Below are 18,649 nucleotides of genomic sequence, written 5' to 3' on the forward strand. Positions count from 1 at the left end.
CCCCCCCCGCCGGAGCCCGCCCCCCACCGAGCGCCGCGCCGCCGGAGCGCCCCCCCCCGCAGAATGCCGCGCCGCGCTCCCCCCACCGCCCCTTACCAGATGCCGCCCCAAGCATGTGCTTGGGTGCCTGGTGCCTGGAGCCGGCCCTGATAGGAGGCCAGATGAGATAACGGTCCCTTCTGGCCTTAAAAAATATATGGATCTGAACCATTTGGTCCCTTTCAGAACAATCAAAAAATCTATCCTGGGAAGCAGTGTTTCTGAGGAGAAGTGGGGTCATGATGGATAATCAGCTGAACATGAGTTCCCAGTGCAATGCTGTGGCTAAAAGGGATAATGTGATCTCTGAATGTAAACAGGGCAATATCAATTATGAGTAGGGAGGCTATTTTACCTCTGTATCTGGAACTGGTACAGCTGCTGCTGGAATACTGTGTCCAGTTCTGGTGTCCACACTTCAAGATGGATGTTGATAAATTGGAGAGGGTTCATAGAAGAGACAGAGAATGATTAAAGCATTGGAAAACATGCCTTATAGTGATAGACTCACGGAGCTAAATCTAATTATGTAACAAAGAATGATAAGGGATGACTTGATCACAGTCTCTAAGCACCTGCATGGGGAACAGAACTTTGATATTAGCTCTTCAGTCTAGCAGACAAATGTAGGTATAACAAGATCAAAAAGGTGTAAATTGAAGCTAAACAAATTCAGATTCAAAATAAGATGATTTTTTTTAAAGGAGTAATTAACCATTGGAATAATTTAACAAGGATTGTGGTGGATTCTTCATCTCTGGAATTCTTTAAATCTAGCTTAGATGCTTTTCTAAAAGACATGCTCTAACTCAGCCACGGCTGTTGCACTTGAAGCAGGATTAAATCAGTGAAGTCTTATGTCTTGTATTAGACAGGAGTTCAGACTGGATTATTACAAACACTGAAGCTATTGTAAATGATTATTTGCCATTTTAAAAAAGTGGATATCACAGATGCTGGGTAACAGATTTGTCTAGTATAAGATTAAATCAATTTAGCTTTAAGAGATTTGTTTGCAAACTAATGAAATCCTTATATTGACTTCAGTGGGTTTTGTATTGACATATATACCTCTACCTCGATATAACGCTGTCCTCGGGAGCCAAAAAATCTTACCGCATTATAGGTGAAACTGTGTTATATCGAACTTGCTTTGATCCACCGGAGTGCGCAGCTCCGCCCCCCCAGAGCACTGCTTTACCGCGTTATATCCAAATTCATGTTATATTGGGTCACGTTATATCGGGGTAGATGTGTATATATTCATTTTATATTTGGGGTGAACAGTCAATTGGCTGTTCACAAGCTGTTAGCTTTAACTATTCACTTATTTTTGCTCTTTGAAGAAAAACAAACTTCTGAAACAGGTGTGTTAACAACCTGCTTCCAGTACAGATTTTTGAATGAATAATTACTCATGTGAAGATTTATGAAAGATTTGGTATCCATGACCTGTTGGTTTTATAAATACAAATAATACAATATCACAAATCAGAGCAAATTGAACTTGGTGCTCTGAGATATGAAGACATTTAAGTGTAACTTTGTGTAAGTATTTGACAAGCCTAATAATGATTAGCACTTTACAAAAAAGTCATTTTGGTTTAAAATCCGGTAAATGAAAGTATCTTAAGCCCTTAATTACTGGGTGGGGGCAGACTTTATATTCCATTAATCAATGGAATTGATTAATGGAATATAAAGTCTGGTATGATAAGGTAATAGCTACAGATGTGAATAAGAGTGCTGGACCAACCGCTTCAGTTCAGCATTTCATCAGTCATAGGTGTGCTTATTTGTTACCAGGATCTGTTATTTGTGGCCTTGTACAGTAAGAATAACCCACTTTAACTGTTATCTTAGATTAAGATGGTGGCTGCCATCCCATAAACTTTATCTCCATAAAAACAATGCTAAAGTTTGTTGCTGACATGCAGATGATGTGGCTCCCCCCACCAGCTTTGAACTTGCAACTAGAAAGAGTTGGTAAGAGTTGTTGCCAGGATGAAGTATCCAGTTTTCCAAGGCACAGCTTGCAATTATTTTAGAGATTGGTTTAGGATCTCCATTGATTTGCTCTTTGATTCACTGACTCTACTCATAGACTTTCAAAAGGTTTAGAATTGCTGGATGATTGGCCAATCTGTGCAACTTGCTGCCTCTTAAAATAAAACATGGCCAGTTTTAACTTTAGATGTGTTTTTCATATGAAATTTAAAGAAAATGGCCATAGTAAGATATGCTTTTGAATGTCTTACACTTTCGGGATGAGATGAATTTACACTGAATAGGATTTTTGTATTAAAAAAAAAAAGTCAGATCTGAATTTAATTGCATGCTTTTACCAAAATAGCACTTTATCATATTACCAGAGGTTATAAGTTAACCGTTTACTGTTTTCTGCTTTGTCTTTTAAATATTCAGGTTTGATTGCAGAATGCTTTGTGCTGTCACTCCAAGACAAACACTTTGAGCTTATTTATTCCTATTGACAAGAGCTTTAAACAGGCTGGCATCACTATAGTGTGATCAAAGAAGCAATCATTTGTGGAATGACAATGCACAGAATATTCACGTAATGCACTGTGCTTTTATGGGTGCCACACATTAAAGTATCACATTTGGAAGAGATCATTCATAACCAGAAACCGAGAAACTTAATTCAATTTGCACCATTTGACTGTTATCAGGGAAATTATACAAATGATAGTAAAAGCTGGTATTATCACACTGATATATGCCTTACGCATGACACCTTTTCAACATGTCATTCTGATTCTGTATTAAAAACTAAATAACAGTGAACCTTATGAAACAAACACTTAGCAAAAGACCCACTTATTAATCACACTGTTTAAGAGCAGAAATGTCTAATAGCTTATTTTCATCTATTGTTCATTTGCTTTTGATTAAGTTTATTAAGATAGATGCTCTAATTTTGCTCTGAACATGAATTAAAAAGAGTATGAATTAACATTTCAATTTAAAAAGTGCCAAGGAGAAGCATTCCTATTAAAAGAAACACATGGTGGAAATGTGTTCCTTAAAACAGAATAAGATATTAGCAGTATTTTCAGGTGTCAGCTAGAGCTGTGCAAAAAGTTAGCTGTTGTGCCTCATGGGAGTTAGGCAGTCTTTTGTTTTGTTTCAGCTCACATCAGGTCTCTTTCCCTGAGTTTAGGTTTTGAAACTTGGAATGAGGGTTCCCATACTAACACAGGTGCCATTTCAGATTGTTCCAACTGAGGGAAAAGGCTCTCCTTATGCCAACAGCAATGATTCCATTCCAGCTTTTGCAGAAATGGGGTTCAGACATGAGCTTGTCCCCTCTGAAGGCGAATCCATGCTAGTGCCAGCATGTTAGAGATACCAGGAGGGAGAAGCAGGCTATGCAATCATTCCTTCAATCCAGGGGGAAATGGCCGACAGACCAGCCAGATATTCTTCTAGATCTCAGGAGATATGTGGGCTTAAAATCCTCTGTACCTCCCACACGGATAACACCACATAAAGGGAAAGAAGAGGGAAAAGAGCTGAACCTATTGGGTAGGGATCACCTCTTCCACTCTTGGACCCAAACAGCTGCCAAAACAGTTGAAACCCATTCACTTCGGAGTTTCAGGATTAATATGCCCTGAAATTTATCTAAATGTAAAAAGTAGTACCTGGATAAACCTTTGAGTGTAACTACGGGAACACAGAAAATACCATATGGGATTAAACCAATGGTCATCCCCGTCTGGTATCCTTTCTCCAACAATGGCCAGTTACCCAATGCTTCAGAGGAAGGTGTAAAACCTTCTTTCTTGAAACATGTTTTTGGTTTGTAGTAAGATCTACAGTCAGGAGACTGTTGCCCATGAGAAACATGTTATGAAAGCTGTATGCTATGACACTGCAGTTTTATTCAGTTAGTACATAAATGCCTGTCAGTCAGACATAGCCATTAGAAACATTTGAATCTGAGTCCCATTCCAGAAATTTGGTTCAAAAGTCTTATGGGCTTTGGACTAGATTATGCCATTTAACTGCAGCCCAGAGTAAGGGACAGCATGCAGCCAGCCAGCCCATGAAGACCACTGGAAGGAATTTACATTGGTGTAAAAGGGGACCACTACTCACTCTTCCACTTCTTTTTGGGGTGCACTGTGTGCGCCAGTTCTGCTCTGCAGGTCAGTGTGGGGAGGGGCAGAGCCTTGGGCCAATTCCTAATTCCTCCCTTTTCATGATAGCATGCTCACCCTGTGTAGCAGGGATGGAGGAGGGAAGCCTCCTTGCTTCTGTTCACTCCATGTGCATCTGAGGAAGTGCCAGGTAGAATCTGGCCTTCTGTGATTACCCCTTTTCTATAAATATCTCAGATCTAATTAAAGGAGACAAGTAAGCAGCATTTTAATGTCGTGAAGCCTAAAACTGCAACTCTTCATGGCAATGAGAAATATATCCAAATATTGTTACCATTATTTTATGTTGCTTTAAGTTGATATGTTTTAGTGTAATTTACATTATCATACATCACCTTACTGCAGTAACTAGAGATGAGCCAAAACTGTGAATTCAGCCAATCTGGGATATTATCCAAAACTTGTGGATATTTAGAGGGCATTTTGCCTACCTGACACTGAAGAAGAGGCAGAGGCTTTTTAAAAGGATCCTAATCTCCTTATGACACAGTTTCTCCCAGAATACTCACTTTAACCACATACAAACATTTGGCTAATTTATAGCCCTCGTTAACCTTCCATCTTAGTCATCAGTTAGGCTTATCTGCCACAGGCTTACCTTATGTCTGAACTTACCAGCAAAAGCATAAATCACTACACATTATTGATATCTGAATTATTCCAAGATTATCAAGCTTTATTGCAGCTGGCAAAATGAAAGTTTTGGTTTTTTTTAAAAGGCAGAGGGAGAAAAATGTTCCAAAGCTGTTTTCACAATCTGCTAAAGGATTCACTAACATAACTGCTTTGCATGTGGATCACAAAATTTAAAAACTTATAGAAAATGTTGACTCTAAGTCTTGGCATAGATGACATCACATTTACACATACAGTAGATTTTAAAATCAAAGCCTGTAAATGAGGAATCAGCTTCTAAAACAGAAGGTTCTTTACTCTATTGTAACATTTATTGGTATGAACTTTGTCTCCAACTGACTTTTGTTGTGAGCTGATTGACTATGTAAGATGTTGCTTGGGAAACCATACAACCTCTATTGCATGTTGAATTACATATTAACTCCAAGCAAACCACAATAAATCTCAACAGGCCCCTTCAATTTTTATAATTTTTGAAGAGCTCATTTAAATTGCAGATAAATGAAAAAAAAGTTTTAATTAATTACATTTTGTATTGTTAGTTTATCTAAGAACAAATAAAACTAGATAGTCTTTCTGTTTCACTCTGGACAGATCTAATGTCACTAGAGAAAACTGACCACATTTTGAGTTGCTCCTAATATCTACTACATGCAGCCAAGATGGGCTCTGTAAGCCCATGGCCCACTCTACACCAGCCCTACCATAGTTGATAGCAACAAGAGGGTAGCTCTAAAGAGTATGGACTGCTTATTCCTCTCTCTTCAGGGCCTTTATTGCAGCCAACCATAGCTGATGTGCAGCAGCACTCTGACCGCGCCCACTCCCGCTGCTGACACTCCCTATGAGCCAGGGCTACAAAGGAGGGAGACATAATGACCTGTCTAGTCCATACTAGTAGATCCTCTAGCTGGGTGGATCCAGCAGCTTTCTAGGACCTAGGCACTATCACACCACCACAAAGGATCTGGATGGAAATTATAATCTAGCCCATTGTGTGGTCATGGGCTGCTTGGTTTTTTGTGACTGTCAGAATTGTTAAGCTTCACCTTAAATTTCTAATTCAAGACCAGAGATTCTTCTATCAAAGTGTGTATAAGTGACCATTGAGTGAAACAGACCTGGCTTGACACATTAAACTAGGTTTGCAGGAAACGTAGAGGCCATCTATGTAAGCATGGCCTACATATTTTGTTCCTGCATGTATGGCCTTATATTTAGTCCTGTTGAAATCTGCGTTGTTTGCTTGTGCCCAATGTCCTAAGCTATCCAAATCTTTCTATTAGTTACCTGTCCTCTTCATAATTTACCATTCTCCCAATCTCTGTGTCATCTGCAATTATTTTGAATTTTCTTCCAGGTCATTGATACAAATGTTAAATCACATAGGGCCAAGAACCAATACCATCAAGAAAAACAACCACTTGATGATGATTCTCCACTTTCATTTTTATACTTATCAGGTAGCCAGTTTTTAATTTATTTAATTTGTGCCATGTGATTTTTTGTATCATCCAGTTTCTTAATCAAAGTATTGTTCCATACCAAATCAGATGTCTTAAAAGTATAAGTATCTTACATCTACGGTATTACCTTTATCAACGAAATTTATAATCGCCTCAGAAAAAATATAGTTTGGCAGCCTCTACTTCCACAAACCCATGTTGATTGACATTATATTACCTTCCTTATTTTTTTATTAATTGAGTCCCATATCAGCTTTTCCATTATTTTGCACAAAATTAAAGGCCTATAATTCCCCAGGTGATCATCTTTAATCTTCCTAAATATTGGTACCATATTAGATTTCTCCCAGTCCTCTGGAATCTCCACAGTATTGCAGGTCTTACTAAAATTATTATTAAGCCATCACTTCTTTAAAAATTTCTGGAGGCAAGTTAGCTGGACCTGCTTATTTTAAAGTGTTTAATTTTAGTTGCTGCTTTTTAACATTCTCCTCAGTTACTGTTGGAATGGAAAGTATTTCATAATTATACATTTATGAATAAATCCGTTTTTCTAAATACAGAACTGCAATATTTATTAAACCCATCTGCCTTTTCTGCATTTATTATTGACAGTTCTACCATTTCCATCTAGTAATGGACCAATACCATTGTTAGGATTCTATTTGTTCCTAATACACTACTTATTGTCCTTAACTCTGCTGATCATAGATGTCTACTTATGTCCTTTTGCTTTCCTTATCAATTTTCTACAATCCCTACCTTCTAATTTATATTCATTACTATTAACTTTCCCTTTTTTCCATTTCTTATCTATGGTTTGGTGGTTTTAATTTTTTTTTATTGCTACTTTAATTTCCCCTCTAAGTCTAGCTCTGTTTTTAACAAAGGTAGCCTTCTTTCCCAATTGTTCCTTTTGGGGCATCTAGAAAAATTGGGAATGTTTAAAGTATATTTATCATTCACATGCTTCTGTTTAAGTACTTTTTGGTTGAGGATTAGTTGGGGGGGTTGCAAATGGAAAGACAGAAGGAAAAAGGGGACACTGAAGAGATGGGAATATGAGGGAAAGGGCAGGGGAGAAGTGGAATGAGGCAAACAGAGTCTGTAAGGTTGTTGAGGGAGAGGGTTGGCACAAACAGCCAATCAGCATAAAGGATACATTGCTCAAAACTGTGGAAAGCAGTGTGATTGCATCACCTGAAGTTCAAGTGCTTCTGCAGCTACTCTTGCTGCCTTTAGTCTCTGCATGGCTCCTCCCTGCAGTGCCTTCCCTTCTTTCTCCAAGGCCACATGGTTGAGGTAGAGGGGCACTGTATGCATCCTAGTGCCCCCAAAATGTGGGGCTCCCATGCATAAATGACGGAGCAGTTGGTCCAGTTAGTTCCCATTTTCTCCCCTACTTCTGTGGGTACTGCAGCGTTGCTTAAACTGCTTCTGCACTTGCTACCTCTGGCTGGCTGCCTCCTTCTTATAACTGGAGAACCCCAGAAGTGGCACCATAAAAGAATATGCCTTTGTCAGGATGCCTGGTATGTGGAGCAGGAGGATGGAGTCATACATAGGGAAATCCTTCAATCCTAAATGTTGTATTGATTTTTTTCCTCCAAACTTTATAACTTGAGTCTACTGTAGACTTGGATGCATCACATTTCACGTGAAGAGTATTAATTGCAGAGAAAATCCTCTCCTGTGAGATGTTAGAATACAATATGATGCTGAACCAAAATCAGATTTCTTTTCTCCGACTTCAGCTGTTTCTGGTAGATACAGCTAAGTTTGATCATAGAGGAGTGTGAGTGGAAGAATATATCTGCTTCTCCATTATTCGCTCCAATTTGGATTGCAATAAGATCAATGATGAAAAACGTATCCAAATTATCTCCCTCCTCACTTTCTGTTTCCTCTTTCAGGGAATAATGGTGAAAAGGGGGAAGACAAAGAGGAGGTGGATAATTATCCCCATTTTACACATGGAAAAATTGAAGGTGAGAGATGTTGGGCTTGTTTCTCTGTTGCCCTCTCAACCTTGTGTAATCACTTAAACCCAGTGCAAAGTGAGTGTAAAATGCTATCACTGTGTAGGGAAGTTAGAGCCAAAGCAAAACCTTGCATCAAAACATAATTTAAAGTTCAATTCTGATCTAAGTATGTAGCTTTGATTCAGCTAGAAGGGAAATGTTTTTTTGGAAAAGCATTTAGAGTATCCAAGCACCTTACACTCTTTAATGTAGTTATCCTGGCAACATGCCTGTGAGATTGGGAAGTGCTATTATCCCCATCTTACAAAAGTGGAACCAAGATACAGAGAGGCTAAGTAACTTGTCTGGTCACATAGAAAGTCTGTGGCAGAGCTGGGGATTGAACCCATGTCTCTGAGCCCAGTAACTTAACTACTGGACTGGGTAAACAGCCAATACTTAGGGCCTTGCAGGGTCACTTTCATTAGGATGAGCAATCAGTGATACAGCATCAGGTATATTCTTGGTGTAACCTTTATTTTTATACAGAAAATGTACATAAAGTCCTTGTTTTTCTGAAACAAACAGCGGGCAATTTTCTTGCTTGAAAATCTCCAAGTGTGTCATTCCAGTGAACTCTGTACCGAAGAAGCTCCGTCCCTTTCTTCCTCTCAAGGTCATGCTCACAACTCCTTCCCTGGCCTTTCTCCCTCCAATACAAACAGGCTGTAATTCAGTTTCCTGGCCCCTAAAAGAAACTCCCTGTTATTCTATCTGGGCTAGCTTTGCTCAGGTATGGCCATACAGCTTAGTGGCTACAGTGGTGGCCTCTATTGTCTGCATCTGTTCCACTACATAAAGGGCTTAGTTGCTCCTACCAGTGAGCCTGACAGAGAGCACTTAGAGAATACCCATTGGCATTAATGAGGTCTCTGATTGCCTTTGGATCAAAGCCCCCCGTGCTGGTAGCGCCGCTAACTCCTTTCAGCATAACAGCATAAAAAGAATATTGTGATGGCTAGCATATTACATAACATGCACGAAATAAGCAAATAGATAATTGTTAAATGAAGACATTAGCACAGAAACCTATGTGCCTGAAACATTTCCTGTGGTACTGTGTGTTCACACCACTTTCAAACACGATGAAATCTGAAGCAGCTCCTGGTCTTATCAACCTTCTGTCATTTTCTGGTAGCTGAGCAATATCCAAGCACTTGACCTCTGTAAAAACAAGAGGAGGAAATAGCAACAAATAATCTGCTCCCTGAAAACCGGGAGAGGTGGAATTGAAGAGAGTTGTTTGCTTCTTACCTGCCAAGATACAATTCCTAATTGCACTTTTCAGTGTGACAAAAGGCCACTTAAAAGGGAGAATTGCACTTTAATTCTTCCATGAATATAGATTTTATAGTGGTGCCCTATAATTAAGGTTCTCTCACTGTTTCCATTATAAACCCATTTCAGCAGAGAGTGGGGATAATATCTCAGCCATTACAAATCACACTGGGCTAGTCAAAAAGTGATTTTTAAATCTTTTTTTTTTTAAATTCAACTTTGCAAGTTTTTTTGTAATGCTTTTTTGCCATCTCAACAGCAGTTACCAAGAAGCTTAATCATAAATGTGCTTGGTACTTATTAGAGAATTTTATATTTTAGCATGCTTTAAGACTTTGCAGGAATAAAAATGGATGCAAAATACAGTATGGTAATAAAATATGAAAACATAGTAGCACAAAAATAAGGAAATCCTCAGTGAGTGAAAGACATGGGGTTTTTGTTTTATTTAAACAAATGTACCCTTATGGTTTTGAAGCAGTAGACTATGTCACAGGCCACAGGAGAAATAATGAGAGACATGCTGCTGGAAACTCAGATTAACACACACCTACCTCACACCATCTCTAGGTAGGGTTTTATTGCATTGGTTATGAGTTACTCTAATTTGGCTGACATCTCTAGCTGTGATCTTTTCATACAGGTTTAAAAGTAGTAAACTTAGAAGTACAAACAACACAGAATGGTGTCTATGTCTTCGTAGAGATCTCTCTGGCTTCTTGTCTACACAAGCCCCTAGCCGTGCACCCTTCTGCATGTAACACCATTGTTTTATGACATTTAGTCTTAAAACTCCATCAATCAGTTCCTAGATAATAGTGCCTTTTCCAGCTGAGGGTTAACTCTTGAAAGCCCAGGCTGGCTCTGTAAAGCCTTTTTCTATAGACATCATAGAGGTGAGATGTAGGAAGGCATTGTGGTTCCCTCCAGGTGACATCAAGGGACCTGCATCCCCTATGACAGTCTGTCATGGAATTGAAACAGTTTGCCACCTGCACCTAGTTTTATTTTTATGTTTTATAATTTGTTAATTCTATTATTATTAATGCTATGATTAGAGATCAAACTAAACCAGAGCTTCAGAACTGAACTTCCTTAAATTTTTGCAATGTTCAGAGCCAGAGAACTTGATGCAAACCACTTTCACGGGCTTTACTCTGGAAATCAAACACACACCTCTAGTGATTGGAAGTTCAGGCTTTCTCTTACTCTACTGGCCCTTAGGTAAAACCAGGATATCTGGACAAGCCCAATCACATTAGCAGCAGAGAGTGATGGATGGAGTTACACACCTGGGCCATAATAATCAGGGCCTTACAGGTTCTTCTCACCCACATACCTACTAAGTGTGCTTCATCTGGAGTTACAGTCACACACTGAAACTCTCCAATCACTCTTTCTCTCATGCCTTCCGATATGTCACTTGTAAGTAGGGCTGCAAGTGGTGAGCAATGGTTTTCCTTCAGCTTTCCCAGATGCTACTCTCAGTGTTTCTGAGCAGTTAGCCAAGGTTTCGTCTTTCCTCTTCCCTTCCACCTGATCCATCTGCTGGTTCCCTCAGCCTCCACTATGCCTCTCGGTGCAGTGCAATGGGGAAGGAAGTGAGACAAGTACTGCTACTTCCTGACTCCAAACACCAGCACATTCTGCTCTCCCCCCACCCCCCCCCCCCCAAAAAAGGTGGGAGAGACAGTGTTGGAGGGTTTACATAGAAATTAAGGAAGTAAAAGATTCAAGGGAGAAGTGGACACGGGAGGTCCCAATGGGAGCTCAGTACTTCTGGAGATCAGGCCATTTATTTAGGTGTGTAATATGGGTTTAGAAGCCTATCTTTAGGCACCTAGTATGCAGTTTTGTTGATAATTTCCCAGTCATAACAGCCAGGGATCTACCAACTGAATGAGGACATAGGGCTACATTGTGCCTGTTGGTATAGCTTATGTAGTGGGTGGCATGGCACTGTGCTACCCCAGGAATCTGCTAGTATTCCTTACCAGCAGCAGATTTTTTTTCCCCACTCCCGGCTCTGCAGTACTCACTTGCACATTGGGGCATGTGAAATCAAGTCTCTTCTACTTCCCATCTTGCTCCATCTACTCTCTACTCATCTATGTGCCAGGGAAGCTAGGGTTCCATCAGAGCTTGCTCTCCCCTTGCGCTCAGAGGAGTAATCCAGGGGGGCTAAGTAGGGAATAGCCTGGAGTCTTAAGCTTGGTCTACACTTAAAACTTTTACCACCATATTATGTCAGTCAGGAGTGTGAAAAAAACCCACACCCCTAGCAACACGGCTATGACAATGAAACCGCTGTGCTTTCATCAGCATAGCTGAGTCATTCAGGGAGGTTGTGTTCCTACACCAGCAGAAAAGCTCCTTCTGTCAGAGTATGCTGCATCTACACTAGGGCCTGTACTGGCATCGGCTCTGTAGTGTAGATATTACCTTACTCCCCTTTTAGCTCTAGATCCCAGTCTGGCTCTAAATGAGGAGAAACTGCATATTCTCCAAAAAAGAGTTTCTCTTCTTGTACAAGCCACAAATTATGACAATCTATCTACCTCTCAATTGAATATGAATTTACAAGACACTAGAGCAGCAGTAAAGAATTAGGATTTCTGCGTTATATTCATTTACTCTTTAAACCATAATGAAGCTTAGAGTAGTGGGTCAATTTAAAGCTGGTCTCTGTGGACACTGTGAAATAAATGCTTTCATTATACCATATAAGTCCTAGCAGACAGCAGGGAAATAAAGTAAATCTACGATGAATGTTAAAGTCATTAGAACGTTATCCAAGGAAATTAGACACATAACTGAGGAAAAGCATGAGCCCATGAGAAGAAACACAAAATTAACACTAAGCATTTTAACCACGGTGACAATTTTTATTGCCTCTTATTTCCTGAGTTCAAAAATGTCAGCAGTCACAAATCAGACAGGAATTAGATTGCTATGTATTAAATGATATTTATGTACTTGTGACACTGTGCTGCTTTATCTGCCGTAAGAAGTCTCCTTCCAAAGAAGTCCCAAACCACTTGGTATTGCACATGAACCATCTTTTATATCCAGATTTGTGTGTATGGTTTCAGGAGACCGATGTGTAGAAATGTTTGTCTGCACACAACTGTTTATTGGCTTGTATCTTGCAAAGCCAGCTTTGACAGTGTTGCGTTTTTATGACCATTTCCCCCCCATAATACTTTAAAGCTTTAGATCCCATTTAGTAGAGGTTAAATTCCAAGCTAGTTTTGTAACATTAAATCATAAGTAGTAGTCTCTGTTACAATGGATTAAAATATATTGTCAGTCACTGCACATCAGAAAATACCTTTGTCAGAATCCTATGATATGATTTTTTTTTAAATGGACACTTATCAAGAAATATAATATGATGTTGTTCAGAAAAGATTTGTTAGCACTTCTAAATAATTACTTTTGGGTTTTTTCTTTGCTGAATTTTTGATATTGCTAGAGCTAATATCACTTAAAAAAATCTTTCCAGTGCATAAAGGCCCAATGTTAAAAGGCTGCATGCTGTGGCACTTGTCTGTCTGAGTACCTGCCTTCAATACAATATCAAAATGTCCCACTAACAGGACATTGACAGGAGACATAGGTAGTGTCTTTTCTTTAACAGGATACACAGGTAGTATTGTTCTCAAACTGAGTTTGGAAATAATTTAAAAACAGTTCTCCTTTTAAAATCACATCACTGACATTATAACATCACTTTCACAACATTATAGTCAAGGTTCTGTCAGCCTTCCCATAATAACCCCCTATTTTCAGAAGTTTATAGCTCAGACTTTAAAATGTGGTCTGAGCTGAAACTTGGCACAAAAGTGATATTTTTGCAATATTTGAACATATCCGTTCAGCTTTTTTTCCTGAGTGCAAAAGAAAAGGGGAGACTTTCAAATACACTTTTGTGTTGATATTTTTTTTAAAGAGAATTGGGCCAGGTTCTCCAGTCTGCTCAGTTCACTTTGTACTGCAAAACCACATGAAGAATTTCTCCTATATTGGAGGAATTTCAAGTCAGTGTAAAGCTGACAGAAGCAGTTCTGTTGCTTCTTCCACTAATTCTGCCACTTACTGCCTCCTCTGCTAGACCTGCCCAGCATAAGGTTATGGGGGTTAGGCAAGACACAGGTCAGGGGCAGTGAGAAGAGAGAGGAGATGAGGGGGATGAAGGGAAAAAAGGGGCCATGATGGAGCAAAATTCTACCTTGACTGATTCTCTGATGGTGGAAAGTCTTCTCCAGGAGCGAGACTTAAAGGTGTTCCCCAGTAAAGTATAAGTTACACTAGGGTTGTACAGAGTAGAATTAGGGAGTGACAGTAGGGTCATTGTCAGCCCCTGCCCTTCCACTGAACCCAAGCTCTGCGCAATGAATAGTAAAGAACTGATCATAGAAGGTTAGGGTTGGAAGAGGCATCAGGAGGTCATCTAGTCCAATTTCCTGCTCAAAGCAGGACCAACCCTAAATAAATCATCCCAGCTAGGGCTTTGTCAAGCCGGGTCTTAAAACTCTCTCAGGATGGAAATACCACCCCCTCTCTAGGTAACCCATTCCAGTGCTTCACCACCCTCCTAGTGAAATAGTTTTCCTAATAACCAACCTAGACCTCCCCCATTGCTCCTTGTTCTGTCATCTGCCACCACTGTGAACAGCCTAGCTCCATCCTCTTTGGAACCTCCTTCAGGTAGTTGAAGGCTGCTATCAAATCCCCCAGCACTCTTCTCTTCTGCAGACTAAATAAGCCCAGTTCCTTCAGCCTCTCCTCGTAAGCCATGTGTCCCAGGCCCCTAATCATTTTTATTGCCCTCATGTGGACTCTCTCCAATTTGTCCACATCCTTTCTGTAGTGGAGGCCCCAAAACTGGACGCAATACTCCTGTGCTGAATAGAGGGGAGTGATTTCTTTCTCCAACTTGCCAGAGAAGGGCTCTGTGTTCTGCACAGAGCTCTTATAAACCTCTCAACTCAGACTGAATTTCTTTAATGGGGTGTCTCTGACTAACATACAGTTTAGCAAAATATATGACCTTAGTCACCTTCCAGGGCCTCCTTGTCTCTTCTTACAATCACTTGTCACACCCTGTCTTGTTTCAGTCCTCCAGTACAGTTATTTCATTGTCTCCATCCACTAACACAGTCCCATACTCTGGTGGTGGTGGTTTGTCAGGTGGAGGCCATGATGAAGTGCCCCCAATACTGCAGTTTGGAATTAAACCCCCATTTTAACTTCCCCCATTAACAGAACACTCATTTTACCATTGTTTTACACTTACTTCTCGGATATATGTACCCTACATACAAAGCCATTCCAGAAATATGGCCTCATTCTTCCATGACACCCATTCAGTACTTCACAGGAACAGGCCTTAAAAATGAGGAGTGCTTGGTGGAATTCAACGGTATGAAGTTGTTGTAACTGCATTAAGAATCAAGTCTTCCATATTCATTCCTTTGCCTAACTTGATACAAAATTATGAAACAAAGCCACTGAGTATAATTATTAAAGATGTTAAAAACCACATAGTTTCAGAAACTATGCTGAATATATTTTGTCCTTGATTACACTTGTAAGTAAACCATATTCAGATCTAGTTCAGCTTACCAGTTATGGATACACGTCAGCAGTAGGTTGTTTGCCGACATGGATGCAAGCTCAAGAGACTAAGCCTTTGACGCTCTGTAATGTAACAGTTTTATTATGTGTTGGGTTTGACATGGGTAGTACAGACAGAGCTGATAGTACATGAAACCTGCAGAGGTATTTTGTTTACCATATGGTGCAGTATAAAATTGTTTCTAGTATTCTTCCAGCCTTAGAAGTTTTCTGTTATTTGACCATCTTGGTGAGTGTGATAAACTATGAAATCTTAGCCCACTCTTGTAAAAATCAGACAATAATGGGCCAGTTTGTCAGTAAGTATAAATAACAGTACCAATGAAGCGGCATCATTTGACACTAGCTGATGATCTGATCTTTTGTTGTGCAAACACACACACACAAACACGTATCACTTGGATGACAAAGAGAAATAGAAGAATATAAGCCAATCCCATCCCAAATCCTCTCACTACTTTTGTTTCTTGGAATATTTGCCTCATGCATGTCTCCCTCCTATGCCTATCTTTCTTGTTTCTCCTACCACCGCTTTCTCTGGTGGTACGTAGTTCCATGGGGGGGAGGGGGGGAAGTATACAATAATGTATACAGGCGTTCCTGCTCTCTGAAGGCAGGTCTTCACTACAAGGGGGGGTCGATTTAAGATACGCAAATTCAGCTACGTGAATAGCGTAGCTGAATTCGACATATCGGAGCCGACTTACCCCACTGTGAGGACGGCGGCAAAATTGACCTCTGTGGCTCCCCGTCGACGGCGCTTACTCCTACCTCCACTGGTGGAGTAAGCGCGTCGATTCGGGGATCAATTGTCACGTCCCGACGAGATGCGATAATTCGATCCCCGAGAGATCGATTTCTACCCGCCGATTCAGACAGGTACTGTAGAGCTAGCCTGACTAACACAAGACCTGGTGAAACAAATTTCATCCAACATTATCATATCTGTGGACTACAAAGGCTATTAATACTGTTTCTTCATTTTCCTAATTAAGAAATTTGAAAATAAGGGCAACATTTCTCCTTAGATATAATTAAAACAGTATTTCACAGAATTTTCCCTCAATTACCTTATCTCAGCCACTGCCAATTAAATTGGCCCAAAATGCCTTCCTAAAGTGGTCTGGCCAATTTAATTAGCCTAACTTCCCTCTCTAATGTCGTATCTTAGCGTTTCAGAAGCACTGCTTAACTCCATGGAGTGACCATAATGAATTAGGATGTATTTTTGGAGAAACTGCTTTAGTAATAGCATAGAACAAAACAGCCGGCTATATCATGCTGTCTGTTTTTAAGCAGAAATTCTTTTTTGACTTCAATGGCATGTTATAGCCCACTGTTTTGCTGTGCTCCTTTCTCCGAGTGGTGTCATGGCTGTGTGTGAGGAGCTCTTTAACAGGGAAACAAAAGAAGTGGGGCAGCTCATAAAACTGAATCAGTAATAAAAAATGATCTACCAAACATCAATAAACATGCTCAAAAGTTTGACTCAAAGAAAATTAAAGACTTCTTTTAATGCTATAAATGAAGCTAAGAGGAAAATAGATGTAGGGAAGAGAAATAAAATTAAGGGAAGAAAAAAGGAAAATAAACCTGAAAGAAAAATCCCCTTGTAGATAACATGAAGAGAGTGGAATTAGAAGCCTCCTTAGCACTTATATAGTTCTTTCATCTTCAAAGTACTTTACAAATATTGAATCCTCACAAGACCCTTGTGAGGTAGGTAAGTTTTTTTCTTTTTTTAATTCACTTTTTACAGAAATGGAAGTTAAGCAAAGTTTAAGGGCTAGATTATGGTATCAATGCTGCATTCCTGTATTGGAGGCAACACAGAGCTCCTCCACCCCACAAGGAGCACTGGGTGCTGACTCAGAGTGGCAGATGGGCTCCTGGTTACATAGCATGCAAAGTGCTATGCTCTAGGAGCTGGGGTCATAAGCAAAATCTTATCATTCCTATCCCTTAATCTGGCCCTGCATGGACATGGTGGTTTTGATGGTCACATTCCTTAGTCTCCTTTCAGTTACACCAGTTTTGCATCAGTTACTTCCACAGACTTCAGTGGAGGTATTCTGGAATTACAACAGAGTAAGTGAGAGAATCGAGATCTCGGTTCACCATGTTCCATCCACTGCCCTGTACAGTGTTATCCAAGTATATTAGTTATGTGACATTACCCCTTGTTTAACAATGCATCACTGAGAGAATCCTTTGGTTTGTTTATCAAATAAAAATCCAACTAAAACGTTTTCTGTTCTCCAGATATGAAAGATCTAGATGAAATTAAAATAAGAAGATGGGTCTGATCCAGTATGGCAATTCCAATGTGGGTGGACATTTGCATATACTCAAACTGTACATGCAAAATGTCTAACGTTAGAGTGCAACTCATGGTGGGATATGGGTATTTGTCTGTTTGTGTGCAAATGCATGTGGACTTTTGCAAGCATCGTTTTAAAAGTCTAGGCTCTGATTTCCAAGTAGTTGAGTTTTATTTAATAAATTGTCACATCGCTAGGAATGTCCTAAGATATAACTGAGATGGGGGTGAGGGGAAGGAAATAATAAAATCTTATCCAAATGAGCAAAGCCACTGATGTATCATATTTTAAACCTTAAAAAGTGATAAAATGTATTGATTTTTTTCAAATACTATCGGAACTGAAGCCAAAAACAATTATAAAGTAACATGACAATGCAAAATGGAAAATATAATTTTATCATTTGCCATCCTAATTTCCTTAATATAAAATTTGGAGACTCCATAAAGGTAATGTTTCATTACCGATAAAAGGAGAGAGAAGAGTAGTCCTCCCTCCCACCCCGACCCCAGCAGGTTCTGTAGACATACCCTTAGCAAAGAGCAGGGTCCTACTATAGCTACAACACCTGGATCCAAAGCAAAAAACGATATCCCAAATGACACTTTAGTCACTTAAGGGGAGAAATTCTATAAACCTTGACTTCTGCTAAAGTCAGCGGGACTACTGGTGTGAGCAGAGCAAGCAGGATTTTGTCCTAAATTTCTAATACAGTGATACTATCCTGGAGTCATGCAACACACAGCTGAAAGGGCATATCATACAAGCTTGCAAAGGTTCACTATTGATCAACCTTCCACTAAGCTATGTCCTCACTACGAGCTATGGGTGTGATCCCACTGTTCGTGTATGTGTGCTCGCGCTAGCTCTCATCAAGCTAATGCGAATTTAAATACCAGTGTATCCCCAGTAGCACGAGTAGTGGCAGCAAAGACATGGCTGAGTCATGCCTCCACTACCACGGCTGCGTTGCTATCTAGACTCTCACTAGCTTGATGAGAGCTGGCTCAAGTGTGTAGATGAGGGCAGTGGCATCACACCCATAGCTCATAGTGAGGACATAG

This window comes from Trachemys scripta, chromosome 2 (assembly GCF_013100865.1).
Source record: "Trachemys scripta elegans isolate TJP31775 chromosome 2, CAS_Tse_1.0, whole genome shotgun sequence".
Taxonomy (NCBI): domain Eukaryota; kingdom Metazoa; phylum Chordata; order Testudines; family Emydidae; genus Trachemys; species Trachemys scripta.